Raw genomic sequence first — 15,947 nt, 5'->3', positions numbered from 1 at the left:
TGAGTGAAGGTGTTTCAAGATCTTTTGCATTTTATATGCCAGGTTCCCTTCTACTTCAGAACCCAAAATGCAGATTACCTTCCCTGACCTGTAAGCTCAGCAACTCTTGTCCTCAGGAGTAAAATTGAACTCTGAGCAAATAAAGGCAGGGTCAGTATCTGCATTATTCTGCTTCTAGTAATCAAAGTGGTATGATTCCCATTGATTATTTTGGAGAGGGGAGGGGGGGAGAGAGCAGACTTAAGCCAAAAAAAAATGTTCCAAGGATCTGCAAGAGGCCAGATTGATCTACATCAGGGTTCTAGGCTTGACTTCCCTGCCAGAACAGAGGCAGTTTCTAACTGAAAGCGACCAGAACTCCACCCACATCATCAGCACAGATTAGCCTGTACCCAAAAACGTGCTGTAGGAAGCAGTTTGAACAGATTGAAAGTCACCATCACAGAAACATATCCTTCTTCATCACCTGAAGAACCTCTATGAGAAAAAGTGCAAAACCTTCAGTATTTTAAATTATTTACAATTCAGACAGTTTTAAACACCTATTCTCATGAGTCAGCTCTGTCAATTGATCTCACATTCAAGGTGTTTTGAAGAAATGCCACACACAACAGTGAGAAGTTGTGCTGAAATCTGTAGTTCTAATGACACAGCACTTATCATTGGATTTTCATTTTAGTGGTTCCTCCAATTGACTTATTATGGTAGAGAAAGAACAAAGGCAGCATGTAATTATACCACATATGTATTTTGTACAGATGTGCACAATCCAGATCAGTTCACATTGTGATGCCCTGCTGCACTCATATTCTGAGAACCTCCAAGTGTTATGATGTGTGATGCACGTCTCAGGTCTCCCTTGGTTGTACCACATCACTGAGAACACAGGGAATTGGGATGGCTCTAGGATTTAGTGTCTGACTATGTCCCTTATGCCTGCTGCTGAGCAAGAACTCATAAAACTACAAAGACAGGTTGAGCTTTCTGTAGCTTGACTAGACTGATATGGCTGGCAGTAGAAATGCAGAAGTGCTTGGTCCAAACACCTGGGTGCAGCTCATCCAAGAATCTGCTAAACAGCCTGCATGGTTAGCCGCCTCTGAGCTCTCATCATCACAGCCAGTCTGAACAAGCTGGTTTTTAGAACTAGTTTGGGAGCACATACTTGTGATGTAGCCACAACAGTAGGAGGGTTGTACTCAATGACTGAGGACTTCCCATCTCAAAAAGCAGCAAGGACATGGCTCAGTAAGTAAGAGTTTCAGGATCCTGGTTTATGCAGTCGTGCCAGGGTAAAATATGGATCCAGAGCCATTTTTGTACTGTCTTCAGGAGCTTGATGTGAAGAACCTGAACTTCAAAAGCCACTCACTAACCTCTGGTGAAACACCTTCTGGCTTTGATGGAAGAAGCTGGACTACTTTGAGGGTACATCTACAATCTTCATGCATCCCAAGTATCACCTGTAGCCATATGAATGGGCAAGAACTGTTACTGATCATTCAAAACATTTATTTTGCTACCTGTTGAAGTTTAAATGCATTGCAATGGAACATTTTCCCGACAGCCCTAATACTACCCATTTTCTTACCAAATAGCATTTTCCTTACCCAATACTTCAGCTACAGGATTACATGGCCTGCAACCCAGATGGGATGCTGCTAGCCTCAGTGAAAGATACCATTAATTAGCTGCTGACAGCACAAACCAGCTTTAAATTGTACAATTTGGAGGGGTGCACAGGAGACAACAAATTAATCTTATCTTCAGTGGACAAGATACAAAGGTAACAGATGCTGGTATGCTATGACCTCAGTCTCATCACTGTTCCTGTAGGACTAATGTAAATAAAATTTAACAACCAAATAAAAAAAGCTAGAGAGGGATTCATCTGTAACAGCTACCAGCTATGCTCTAGCAGTTCAGCAGATGCTGAAAGCAAGGGTTAGCTCCTCAGCCTGAGAACAGCAGAGCTGTACTGACTGCCAGATGAAGATCTCCAAGCACCCGAATCCTCCCTACAACATGCACACGACCCAGATGAAAACCAGCACAGCTTTGGCAACTTGTGAGGACAGGGCATTTCATTCCATCTCTTCCAAAGTTGATGGACACCACCTACTCAGAAGGAATGAGACGATGGAGTACCTTAAGGACATTAAACAGGCCCTTAACACCTAGAAAGCATACAGTTCTGTGATACACACACAGCCTCAAGTGCCACTTTCATCATTGACAAGAAAAGCCCACAGGAAAGCATCATATGCCTTCCTGTAACAAGTCAGTCTGGAGATCCAGATACAAACGCCACCTAATCCCTACATTTCTGAAGTTCACAAAGCAAAAACCAGAATTAAAACCAAGCAAGCAACACAAATGACTGCTCAGACTGCAACTGCAGCAATGAACAGCTAATACAGAAACTAGACACCGAATAATGTACCTGCATATGCTCTGTGCACACAGGAATCATGACATAAATCCATGGAACAACTAATGGAAAAACACTTGGGACTAACATGACCCCAAGAATAGCTGAGAGAATTGGCTGAAGAATGAGAGAAGAGGCTAACAACCATCAGAGATCTCAGATCAGGGGAGGAAGACATGGGAGGCAGTAAAATGCCATTCAGTTAGCAAGAAGGATTTTTTCCTGCTTGTCTGCCAATTCTGGCTAATTTATGACTTCCAAGAAACAAGGCTCACCTCTGAATGTAAAGCACACCACTGAGCTGAGGCCTTCAAATATGTCTTTTAAAAGTAGCCATGATCAGATCTGTAATAATGAGTAGAAAAACAATGTACTCCAATTTGCTCTTTGTCATGTACTCACAAATTCTTTCATGTGACTGATCAGACAGAATAAACACACTCCTGGCACTGGATGTCACAGCTGATGAGTCTTAGGCAGATTATCAGACACCAGTTGTGCCAACTGATATCAGGATGAGCTGATGGCTTCTCAACAGGCTTTTCTTTATTCACATTTGGCTTTTGTGACACATGACTTTTACTGGGAAAGGAAGGAGCTAAAGGGTTCTTCGCACCACAAAAACCCTCAGCAAGAGGAAGAATAACTCTTTTCTGATGCTGAATCTATTATTCTACTCTTCAGCTTTCTTGCTGACATACAAACATAAGAAGTTACATGAAGGATGAGATCATGTCAGTAATGTCAATCTGAATATTACCATATGGGTTAATAGTTTTGCTGGCTCCCACACTGGAAGTGGTTTAAATTTTCTGGAAGTTCAGTGGTCTCATTTAAGAAAACAAAACTCTTCTAAAACTTTAGACATTAATCTTGGGTGCAATTCCAGTACTACCAATGAAGCCACAAGATGGAAAAAATTGGCAATTTCTTTGCATCTCAGACAAGACTAAGGTTACATGGGCCACAGACAGAAAATGTGTCTGTTTCTTCAGACTCAAATATGAAACTATACATTTGACAAAGAACAAAACCATATAATCCAGTTCAAGCTAAATTCAAATGCCACAATTTAACTTATATTTGCCAACATGTACGTTTCACATGGATCAAGGATACAATAATGTTTATATTCTATCAATAAAGCTTTCAGAATCTCTTTCTTGCCCCAGGTCATGGTCAAACTCAGTTTGCCACATATGTAATCCAAAAGGTAAGGCATTCTGTGTGTGTGTATGTGTGTGTGTATGTATACACACAAATACACAGGTTTTTTTATATCTAAAAACTGACATCTGGAATCTGCATGTATGTACACATAAAGGGCAAATAGCTTACAGAAGTGAAATATATGGGTAGTAATAACAAAGACTGAACAGAATGCTTCTTGATCTGGAAGTCAAATTTAGACCTCTAGAAACTAGAGGGATCAAGCCTGGATTTGCAAGGGTATTTCAAGGACCTAAATATACAGGTAAACATTGAATAGATTTTACAAAAGCCACCTGATTGAGCCAAGGTTTGCCTCAGTGAAAAACAGCCTCTTGTTGAATTGTGCAAATCTCTGGTAGGAATTTACCCACACTTAGTTGCTCCAATAACCTTTTGAATCTGTTTCCTTATCTTCCCCCATTACATCTGTTGGCTCAAAATCAGCAGCTGACTAATGGGACATGGGTTAGATACTGCATGGGGACAATACCTCATTGTGGTAGAGGTTGTTGCATAGTGAGTTCACAGTAATTCGCGGTTCAAAATGTCTCTTATGATCAATGCAAATCAGAATAAAACACCACTCAAAATATAAATAGGGAGAACAATTTGTTGATGGATAAGAAGAGTGATTATTTGAAGAGAAACCAAATCCTTAGTGCAGACTGAATAAGCACATAATGAACAAATGGTTAGAAATATCCTCAGCAGAAAGACAGTGGAACAGGTAACCATTTAATCACAGAAAAAGGTAAGAAATACAATTGGCAAAGCTAACATTGTGGCATGTGGCTTCTTCACACATTAATACCACGGACTGGAAAAGCACCTGTACACATGCTGCCTGCTCAATTGTCTTCATATAACTGATACCAAATTTAATCATTGGTCCATATCCATTTGCTATGATAACAATTTTCCCCCAAAACCTGTTTTAATTAAATTTCCCTGTAACATCCTGACACAGCAGAGATGACTCAGGCTTCTATGCTGTTCATCTACTCTACAAACAGCTTCAAGTTTTCATCATCCACTCAGTTTTTAGGTTGAGGTATCATCAAAATGGCAGACTTGACATTGGATTACCATCTGCAGTCACCTAGTTCCTCTAAGAATCAAGATTCATCCTAAGGTAAGCAGGTGAGAAAATCAGAATCCAGCTTTACCTTAAAAATTAAATTTTCAGATCTCAGTGTCAATGACTAAATAAGACAGAGCCCTGTTAAGGACAGGTTACTGATAAATAGAAAGCTAAACAATCATGCATTCTGAGCATCTGTGTTGTTTTTTTTGGGTTCTCTACTTTGCATATGCTTCATTACTAAAAAAAGGAAAGAGATCTTAAAAAAAAAGGAAAAACCCCAAATAAATACCTTTGCAGATGAAGTAACAGGTATAAGCTATAGAGAAAATCACTATAATAAACCAACAGCTTTGTGCTCATTACAGGCATTTCATCAGATGCTTAGACAGGAACAAAAATACGCAACTCTGTAGGTGGGCAATCAGGTAATCAACTCTCTGGACCTTTACTGAAGCTCAGGCACTGCCCTTCTGTCTACTACTAACAAAAAATTGCAAGAGAAATATTTAGTTACTATTAACTGGGAAAGGGGCACTGACAGTTTCCCCCCCAATTTAGTCTCACTGTAACAACAGTCATTAACTGGGATGCACTGGAAAGTTCACAGAAAACCCGATAGGGCTCCAATTCTCTTCCCAAATTAAATTTGAACTTGTCTTGTGATGACTCTTTGGCCACCTTTGGGAAATAAGGCAGTGATCTCAGTCCAGCTCTTAATAAGAAGGTGTCTATGCCACCAACACCTTTACAACCGATGTTTGCAGGCATTATGTTTGCAGTCTCGATAATCAGGTCAGGAATTGACACCAAAGCTGACCCTTCCAGCTCTGAGATGAAGCGAGATCAACTACAACCTGTATAGAGCTACAACATCAAATTATATAAATTAGTACTAAAGGTACTGGAAAGAAATACCTAATTTAGCAGTTTAACTTAACCTTTAGTACTCATCAAGCAAGACAGAACAACAATGTAGGAAATCAAATGCAAGACAGGTAACTGGGGGATGCCTTTCAGAGTCCAAGGCCTCATACTGTCATGGAGCCTGGATCAGCCCAGGCAGAATCAGGTAAAGCCCAACAAAAAGCAGTGCAGGAGCCATGGATTTCACAGAACAAGTTCTAGGGTTTGACATAACATGTAAGCAAACCCATGCGAACAGCCAATGATAATTTGATTTAGTTGATTAATGAAAAAATAAGAAAGGTCAGAAAGCAATAGAGAAGATTAACAGTGAGTGAATCTGTAACACACCTACTTCCTGAAACAATTTGGCTACTCATTACTAAGGAATACTGTGAGGAACTCTTATATGTGACTTTGAACTAAATGAGAGGAAGCAACTCCCATCAAGGGGGGAATAAGGATGATGAACAGTTTGGAGGGTGATACACATCATTCTCATTTGTGCTGTTTCCACTGATCTAAAGGAAGAGAACAATAAAAATAAAAAAAAAAAAAAAAACAAACAAACTCCTCTGAGTTTAACTAGGATTTTATCATCTGGTAACTTTCATATTTGAAGGAAATGCATCTGTTAAACTCAGAAATTAAACAGAAGGAAAACATTATGGGGAACTCGATTTTACTTATAAGTTTTGCTCAATAAACAGGACTGCCCAATGGGTTGCATTGAATGGGCTGGTACAACATTTATTTCCCAGCAACTCCTGTGATGTTATATAGGGAACAATAGTGTTTCATCAGCAGAATTTGCTGCTTTTTGGAGCACAGAAAGCCTAGCAATAGCCCAAAAACAGAACATACTCATTAAACAGTAGCTCAGCTTGCAGCAGATTGCTTGTCTCAGATTCTCCCACATCCTGATAAAATTTATTCACTCTACATAAATTGCAGCAAGGAAAGAGACTGATATACTAGAATGCTTTCTCCAAACACTTACAGGCTAATTCTGAAGAAAAATCCAGAGCCATATAGGTCCATACCTAGTTTTTCAGGCCTAAGAAGCATCCAATTAAATTAGAATGTCCTCTTTAAAAACAAAATACATTTCTAGTCACAAGTCCCCTCCCAAGTTTTACCAGAGAAACTTCTGGGAAAGCATTTTCCTAACTGTGTGGAAGATCAACACTGGGATTGCCTAGTGCAAGCCTAGAGTAACACCAGGGCTCATCATTCCAAGAGGCTTATCCAAAGCCATCACCACCAGATCACCACGAGGACAAAGGAGAGATCTGGCAGCAGGGCACTGGACAAGCCATAAAGAATTACAACATGACTGACAAGATAAGAACTTGGGACCTCCAACCTACCCATTGCTAGAGCTGGTAGGCCTTGGAGGGTTTGGTTTTGTTATGGTCTCACTTCTTGGCACGTGCACAAGTCATCTCATTTCTACTCCCACTTCAAGAAGGGCTCAAGCCCAGCTGTTAAGGTATACCTACAAGTCCAGTTTCCCAGTAGCATCCAGGATGGTTTAAAGCAAAGGTATCACACAAAGTCAGTGGTGTTCTCTGTGGAAGCCTCAAAATACTTCAGGTTCCTTCAAAAAACACCTCACAGTAATTTTCAATTTGTTCTGAAGTATAATTGAACTTACACAAAGTTTATGAAAAACAGGGCTCCACCACCACCCCCCTTTTAAGTGTTTTACTGGTTATAATTTACATAAAAATGAATGCCTAAGCCTGGTCTTTTAACAGGTATCAGACTCCCCACACATTCAAGTAGATACTGTCATCATCAGATAAATGCATAACACTGTTGGTAAATAACATTGTTTTGAAAGATAGAGAGCAAATTGCTCACTTCTGAAGACCTGCTTTTTCCTCTCCAGAACAAAAGGGAAACTCCTCCAGTATTTTCATCTCAGAACTGGACAGTAAAAGCCACACTATATATAAAAAAAAAAAAAAAAAAAAAAAAAGGAGCATGTTTGAGCTGCATTTTGAAAACTTCTCTCAAATATTAAGAGCTTGTTGCTGTATCAATAAAATCAGGAGAGCTGAAACAGATCTGGCTTAGAGAGACCACTTGACCCAATGGGATCCTGATTTAGGATGCTACTATACTGTGAGAAAGCTAAGTCTGCAAATCAGATCTTTAAGCTAAGAAGCTACAAAACAACCATTTATCATTTCAGGAAATAAGAGATTTTCCTCTGCCGTTTGAATCTGAAGATCCTTGGATTCTCTTGATGGTAGATCAGATCTCTAACATATGAGTATCAACAGCATTCTCAGTGCTAGAGGAGTAATATAAGGGTTGGATAATTGCCAGTAAGTGTGTGGCATGAAGGGCAACAAATTAGGGAAGCATCTCCATCAGAATGAAGACAAAAGTTTGACACAAAAGCACTAGTAAAGGGCTAAGGAGAATGAGTCAAAAGTGGGAATCAGTTGCAGTGTCTTCAGCCTTTCTTGATAAACCTATTTTTATTTGTAAAACACTCAGCTTCTGGAGCAGCTAGGTGTTTATCTGCTATTCTAACAACTTAGTAGCATCATCTAACAATAAACCTTCACATCTATTCCAGATTGCTGCTGTTTGTTGAAGATCTCGGTGTAATGCAGAAACAGTTATTGAATTCAAACCACGCAAAGAGCAAGTCTATTTACTTACTCTATGGAAACTATTTTCTTCAGTGTATTTATGCCCTAGTGCATGGTTACAGGTGTCTCTGAAGAGACAAATCCCTTGGCTTTTGATGATTTTTAGCTAAAGGGAGTCCAGGAGTTACATCACAATCTTGCTTTCAAGCTATGGACTCCAGCAGCTCTCCAGGAGACCACAACCACTGAGGTTCAGACTGATATAGGCACCATATAAGCTTCTATGTCTAACATTTGAAGATTGAAGCTGAGTGGATGTATAAAAACAATCAAAAGTCTCCTTCACTTGATATATTATTCGGGCAAGTGCATTTGTTAACCACCTAGCAGCAGCAGGTTCTCAGGTGCTAAGAGTACAGGTGCTGGAGCAGAACACATACCTGTATGCAGACAGAAACTGGGAAGAGAGGAAGGTATTCTCTGAACTGGAATATGACTGGGTCATTTTGAAGGTTGGTTGTGCTGTAAGCCTTTTTGGTGTCCTGACAATATCGATAAAGCAACAAAAACTGATGTGTTTCTAAAATTATATTTTCTTATTCCTGTAGGGATGCCAATGTATCTACCTGCAAAAGGTAATAGCTTCATTATGGAACACATTCCTGATTGTTTCCTATGATCTATGGGAGTTTTAAACTATTAACATCCTAAAGGTTAATAACATCGGGTTGCTGTCCTATGAAGTGCACAATAATTCGATATAAAGATAAGCTCCTCACCTGGTGAGGAATCTCTTCTGCATTTATATGTATTTAGCTTTCACTCAATGCCAGATCCTTTGGAATTTGTAAGATATTCTATGTCTGGTAATTTATAAGTTATCTCCCCTCACTTTACCACTCATTTTCAGAAGCAGGTTTTATATTTTTTGCAGAGTCCCTTCTACTTCAATTTGCCTTAAGGCAAATGTAACCATGCCGTAACCATGTGTTTGCTTACTGGAGCTACAGTAAATCTTTTTTTAAGGATTGAAAATATCCTTGGCAATCTTGTCCTGCCTTCTTAAGAAAAACAGTGTCCTGACAGGTTTCTAAAACAAGTGCAGCTGAACTAACGCTGGGTGGGAATTTTCCTTAGGGGAGTCTGGCTTAACTTTTTAGAATTTATGCTGGATGCCTCAGAAAATGCCTCCAGTTTCTAGGAGTAAGAAAGAAAAAGCAAAGAAGCAAGAATGCAAGCCTACAGAGAGGACACAGAAGATGAGAGTTGACTAAAACCATTTTACCCTACTTACTGTATAAATAACTGGCAATAAATACTTCAAAAAATTTAGCCCACACACAGTACTAATTAGAATATAAGACTTGAGTGCAAAAATGTTTACTTTAGCCGTTGTCTTATTTCTGGAAACCTTGTGTAGCTAAAGTCTGATATCTTCCCCCTTTCATTCAACTGGGTGACAGTGAATATATGATAAAACAGAAGGATAAAACATTTATAGATAATAGATACCAGATCCAAACTTTCTTATTTGTTTAGATTATTTTTCCATAGTTAACTCTTGTCACTAATTCTTTACATGTGGCTTTACAAACAGGAGTGGGGAGTATCCTCAGTGCTCACCTAATGCTGTATTGCATGTTACACACAGTCAAAGCTGTAAAGAACTAGACACTGAAGTCTCACTGACCACTATTAAGGAATTCTCTGGCAGTAGAAAAAGATGAAACATTCAGAGATACTAAGTATCAGAGGTAAAAAAGCATGTGCTATATAGCTTTTCCCCCCTCAAAAACATGCTCAGTGAGAAGCTTCATAAAAGGACTTTAACTTCTGTCCAGTGTAAACTGGACAAATTGTCACTGATTTTGAAACAATTCACAGCCTGTAACCTGTCTTGGTCACAGTTGGGTGATGTGACTTTCTTTATCAGGATTGTTTTATTGCCCTTGAAAGTATATTTTGGAAGCTACAGATGAGATTTATTGCAACTGATAAAGAAGTGGTGGTCCAGCACCTGAATCACTGCTTACAGTGTATCAGGGAAGAGCTCACAGAACAGAAGTTAGGTTGCTACTGAAGTTAAAAAAAAAATAAAATTCAGCTCCATATCATTCACTGAATTTATTCTTATTTCTAGCTAAACCCCAGAGGGAACTTCCCTCAAGAGGTTACTCTTTTTAAATGTTCCTAGGAGATGAGCCCTCGAAATCTGGCTCCAGCATTGCTACCTCAGTAAGAAAGAGCATCTAACAATGCAGACCCTTGTTGTTATGCTTTGATGTCCTCTCTCAATTTCAGAGAGCTTATTTGCAAAACAAGGTTATTTTGCTTTCTTCCTCCCACCTTTTGTATAAGCTACCTAAATTATGTTCTTTATTGAGCAGACCTTCTGTTACAGTCCTAATTACATCACATCAGACTCTACTCAGGATCAGCCTTGATATATAAACTACCATGCAGAGAACTGCCACTATGAAAACCTGAATCTTTTTGTTTCTTGACCCGAGTGCTCAAGAACTGTCATTTTACTGTCATATTCACAAGATCTTTTTTGCATTTAATTCACTGCATAACTACAGCTTTCTGTACAACCAGAATCCTAAAGGACTGAAATAACTTCTCAGCCAACAGTCTATATATAACACTGTAAGGTAATGGGATTTTAAATCTTTATTACTGTACATGAGCAAGTAGCAGAATTTTTCTCCATGATGAGATGCAGTATTTTGTGCCAGGTTAAGCTAGGTGTCCATGAATAATTCCCAGGGTTACTATATTAAAAAGCAGCAACTGGTAAGAAAGCTCATGTTTTAGGGAACATCATTTGCCAACCATTTTAGAAGCACTATAAACATGAACTGTCTTCACCTTCATTTTAAAGGATAACACAACACAGTATTTAGCTATCTCAGATTTACATGATTCAGAGGTCAGAGTAGATCTAGGTATTTCAGTACCCCAGAAAGTGATTTTGAGGCCACTATTGCTCTTCATTGTGTAAAGAACAGGCTGGGTTAAGTTGCAGAATTAGTTGTCCTTTGATTTTACCAGTGCCACTCCATCATGACTGTGCCCTACTACAAAGGAGCAATCTATAAAGCACCTCATCTTTATGCTTTTCACATGCATTGTACCAAAACACCTACCCAAGCAGTTTCCAAAGGATGAGCACCTGTGGGAGACACAAGGTTTGTGCTGTTCAGCATCTGACCATCCAAGACTGGACACTTCAGGGACTACTGCCAAAACCACACTTAGTACACTATATATAGAGGGGAAATGGATCAAATTTGAAAATTAGTCACTCACTAACTCAACCTGAATATAGCTTCTAGGAATAATCTGCACTTGATTGATTTCCATACTGTACATTACTACTTTACAGAAACATTTCCATCTCAAGGGTTTCACCCTCCCCTGCGTGGGCTGGGCTTTTGTTCAGTGTAAAATCCACCCCAGTGGGAAGCACATCGTTTTGTTTCAGCTGCACCTGAAGGCATCAGTTCCCCTCTAAGGGCACATCACACCCAAACCATCAAGCATTGCTTTTTCTAATATGCATTATAAAACTTCATCTTCTTAACCAAGCTAGTGAAAGCACTGTAGAGTTTTATGGCTATAAAACCTAAACTCAGATGATAGTGTCTACATGCTGTGAACCACAGCAGGCAGCTAACTTGGCATATGCGGTCAGCAAGTTCTCCTTCAAGTAACCAATGCTGCCTTTATTCCTACCTTGCCCTTCCCTCAGCTAGAAGGTGAAATTTCTCCCTGCAGTGTAGGACATTAACCCTGTCATTACAAAGTTGACACTAAAAGATGAGTTATGCACTACTTCACTGAGAAGGCACCTTTAAAAAAAGATGTTACACATCTGATTTTTAGTGTGCACCAAGAGCAGCCCAGATTTCCAGCACAAACATGGCAGTTTTCCTTTCATTTAGAAATTGTAGGATCTGTGGATAAATGTTCTTGTACTTGGTGAAGAATTACGATTTAAATGGGCTTCTTCTGAACATTTATATGAGATAGCCATTTTACACCTGACAGTGCAATTAGAGTCAGAGAAAAAGTTTCAAAAAACATCTAGTGCTTCAGTATTGTACAACATTCCATTTATTAATATTTTAAGAGGAAAATTAGATCAGTACAGTGAAAATACTGTATTTCAGAGATACTGGGATAGCCCAAATCACTATTCCAACCATGCTAAGTAATGTGTTTCAAGAAGCTACTAGGTGCTACAACACAAAACCAGAAGTACACTGGATACTGGTACGCAACTGGCATACATGCATCCATACAACACATCCATATTCTGCCACATACTGTGTCCTGAGATGCACTGTAAAGAACCACAGGTTAAATACTTCCTTCATGTACACTGGCATGATTGTGCTGACTTCAGTGGGACTGGACTGGCACAGCAGAAGGAATGTGTTCTTCCCTGTGGCCTTTTCCTCAGAAACACGGCAATCAAGCTTCCTGTCAGAGTAGTTAACTGCAAAAAACCCACAGACCTTGGGTTTATCTGGAGCCATCAATACATATTTGTGGAGAAACCCTGAAAAATGTTCAGGTTTCTCAGCCCTACATGCTTCACGTAATTTAACAATTGGAAAGAACGCATTGCTAAGTGAGCATTGTATAAACATTATTTTCTGCAGTCGTCTGCATCTTTTTTCTGCTGTAACCACACATATTTAAGTATGACTCATGCCCATGACAGGAGCCTGGAATTCCCATGTCCCAAGCTATAAGCCAAGACAGCAAGTTATCCAGTTTCCACAGCCTCCTCCTGTTTTCAATCCAGCATTTCCTCTCACCCAAACCTCCCTTCTATATATTATTTTACATTCCAAAACTTTTAGAGATAGCCTTGTACTCCTCTCCTGCTTTTTATACACAGAGATGGAATTGTGGCTACTCAACTTGTACAGATTAATGACCATATTTCAAGACAACCCAAAACTACAAAGTCACCTCAGCTTGTTTGGGAAGCACCATAGTTCAGAGGAATTATTTACACACATATATAAAAAAACCCCACAGTAGATCTGCTAATCTCTTGATTGCTACTATTCCCAGCTATCAAGTCTGTAGTAAGCTCTGTGTTAGCTCATTCGTTGTTCAAGGAATTCTGCAAGGCAGAGAACATGATGTATCAAGTATTAGCAATGTACAAGTATCCTCTAAAATCTCTGCACGTGCCTCACAGATATCACACATTTCTTTTGTTTCAACGAGCTGATATTCAACCAGTTACAAACAGCATTGGTTGATTCTGAACTTCAACTAGGAATGCAATTAGCATGATTGGCTGTTAATCTACATATAACAGGGACCCAGGACACATTCTCAGCAGGCATGCAACCATGCAACTCCTTTGACCTCAGAGGATCTGTGCCAGCTTGCACTAGGGCTAAATTCAACCTGTAGTGCCTGGTGCTTTTGTTACACCACTCACTGCTCTTCCCTGATGGTGAAAAAGCAAGCTGGAGATGAATTACAGATGCAGACAAAAATCTTCCAAGCCACATTCAATTTGGTTTCTTTATCATCACTTAGTCCAGATACCACGAAACATTCAACTGCACAAAGAACCAGACTCAGATGTCATATATTAATGTTATCTATTATTTTGTGCCTTTGGGAAGGGAGAGGGGAGCTTTCCCTCTCCCAAGCTGCATATTTTTAGCATCTGCTATTTTAATGCAATTTTTAAAAGTTTCTGAGCTCTGGAGCAAAGAGCTTATTGGATGGCAGAGTCCCACAGAGCCTAAATTAGGTGTTTCAAGGTCACAGGAATCTCTTATTTCAGCCTTTTTTTTCTTGAGAGGCACACAATACCTGGGGAGAAAGTTCTGCTCATTTGCATCTAGCAACACACAGTGTATAAGAATGAGGATTTATTTAAAGCTACATTTTAAAGAGAGATGACTGTTTAAAGATGTTGAACACCAGACTGAGTGTGCTTTTCATCCCTTTCCTGGCAGTGTGGAGAGAAATCACTGCCAAATGAACCAAAAGGCTTCCACTAGGAACACTCTGCCCTACACGCAGGGCTAGCGATGAAATCTGTGTCCTAAGGCACACTGCACAAAGGGGCAGTGAGAGAGAAGGAAAACCCTTATCTCGAGCATACACACACTGTTTGGGGCTTTTGAATCGAGGAAAGTCTTTATCAGAGCCGTCTCTGCACGAATGCACAACGGATTGCCGAGACACTGGTACACACACCCCGCTGGCGCTGGGCTCACCTTCGAGCCAAGCACACCTTTCCGTGCATGGGAGTTTCCCATTGAACTGCCCCTAGAGCCAATGACACAGAATTGGGGAGATTCAGCTAAAATAGCCCCACCTCGTGACTCCCGTTAGTATTACACTGGACTTATTCGAATAAGTGTTTTGTTTCTATTTTAGTTCTTTCAAACTAAGCAATAACTTAAGACTTTAAGAGGTTTCCCTTACACTTTTCACCATAGAGCAAATACATTTTTAGCATACAGCTAGCAGATTAACAAGAGATCTGTTAACAGGAGACCACCACAGAAGCGATTCCCACAAAGTCGCAGAGTCCCTGCAGAGCTCAGGCCCGTTGCTTGCAGCCAGAGCTGCCCTCCACATGCCTTTCCCTATCTGTGTTTGGAGAACGTGCTCCCCAGCCACTGTGGGTGAATATCTTCCAGGGAAAGTACTGGCTCCCTGCAGACAAGATCAGGTCTCGAGAAATTCCTAGTACACAGCTCGCTACAAAACAGGGCGGGGAAACAGTCAGACAACTCAAATGCAGAGAAACAGTGGCTTATCATAAGAGGCTCACCAAGGCAGTGCCCACCATACCACAACCCTTTCCAAACCAGTATGCTCCACTCCGTTCAGGACCAGAGACCTCACAGTGTGGCAATGCCCCTTTAGAACAGAGGGCTATCCGAGATGCTTGACCGTGTTCACCTTTTGTCCTAGAAACATGGACTTAATCATGGAAAACTGACACAACTGAAGTCAGCAGTTCTGATCTCACAGATTGTTTGTACACTTAATATAGAAAGGCTGTCTCTGATTTTGTTAGTTCCCACTGACAATCAGTGCAAAATGACGAGGTATTGATGCTATCCAAATTCTTTCCTCATTACATCAAACTTAAGGAAACATGCTGTGGCAATTTGCACTTGTGTAATAATGAGTGTCAATTGCTACAAAGGAAGCACAGACAATCTGAGAACTAAGGGATGTGAGGATTAGAGTGATTCTCTCAGGCACCCACTTTTATCTTAACTAGGAGGAGTCTTGCTATTAAATTCCACAAGCAAGCACAACTCTGAAAAACTCAGTTGGTAGCAGTGCCTAATCTCCCACGTGTTTTCTAGTGCAAGGAAGCATTAAAAGGATCTGGTTTCCCTTAGGAAAGCCACAGGACTGTTGTGTCCCTTTTCAAATACTGACAGTGACCCCCCACATAGAGCATCAAGGAAAGCTTGAGTCACAGATTCCCCAGTCTCCATCCTCAATTCATCTCAGAGCTCTTCCCAAGTTTCCCCACACACTCTTTTTGCATGCCTCAAACTTCCCCTCTAATTTTCTTTTCATAAGAAACACCCCATTGACTAACTCAGAAACACTTCAACCCCCCCCAAGCTCCCTTCACCCCAAGGTTGCTCCAGCGAAAACCCAACACATCTGTGATGGGCCAGATGCTGTACAA

This window comes from Tyto alba, unplaced genomic scaffold (assembly GCF_018691265.1).
Source record: "Tyto alba isolate M040663 unplaced genomic scaffold, T.alba_DEE_v4.0 Super-Scaffold_10, whole genome shotgun sequence".
In the NCBI taxonomy this organism is placed as follows: Eukaryota; Metazoa; Chordata; class Aves; order Strigiformes; family Tytonidae; genus Tyto; species Tyto alba.
This window is presented reverse-complemented; position numbering follows the sequence as displayed.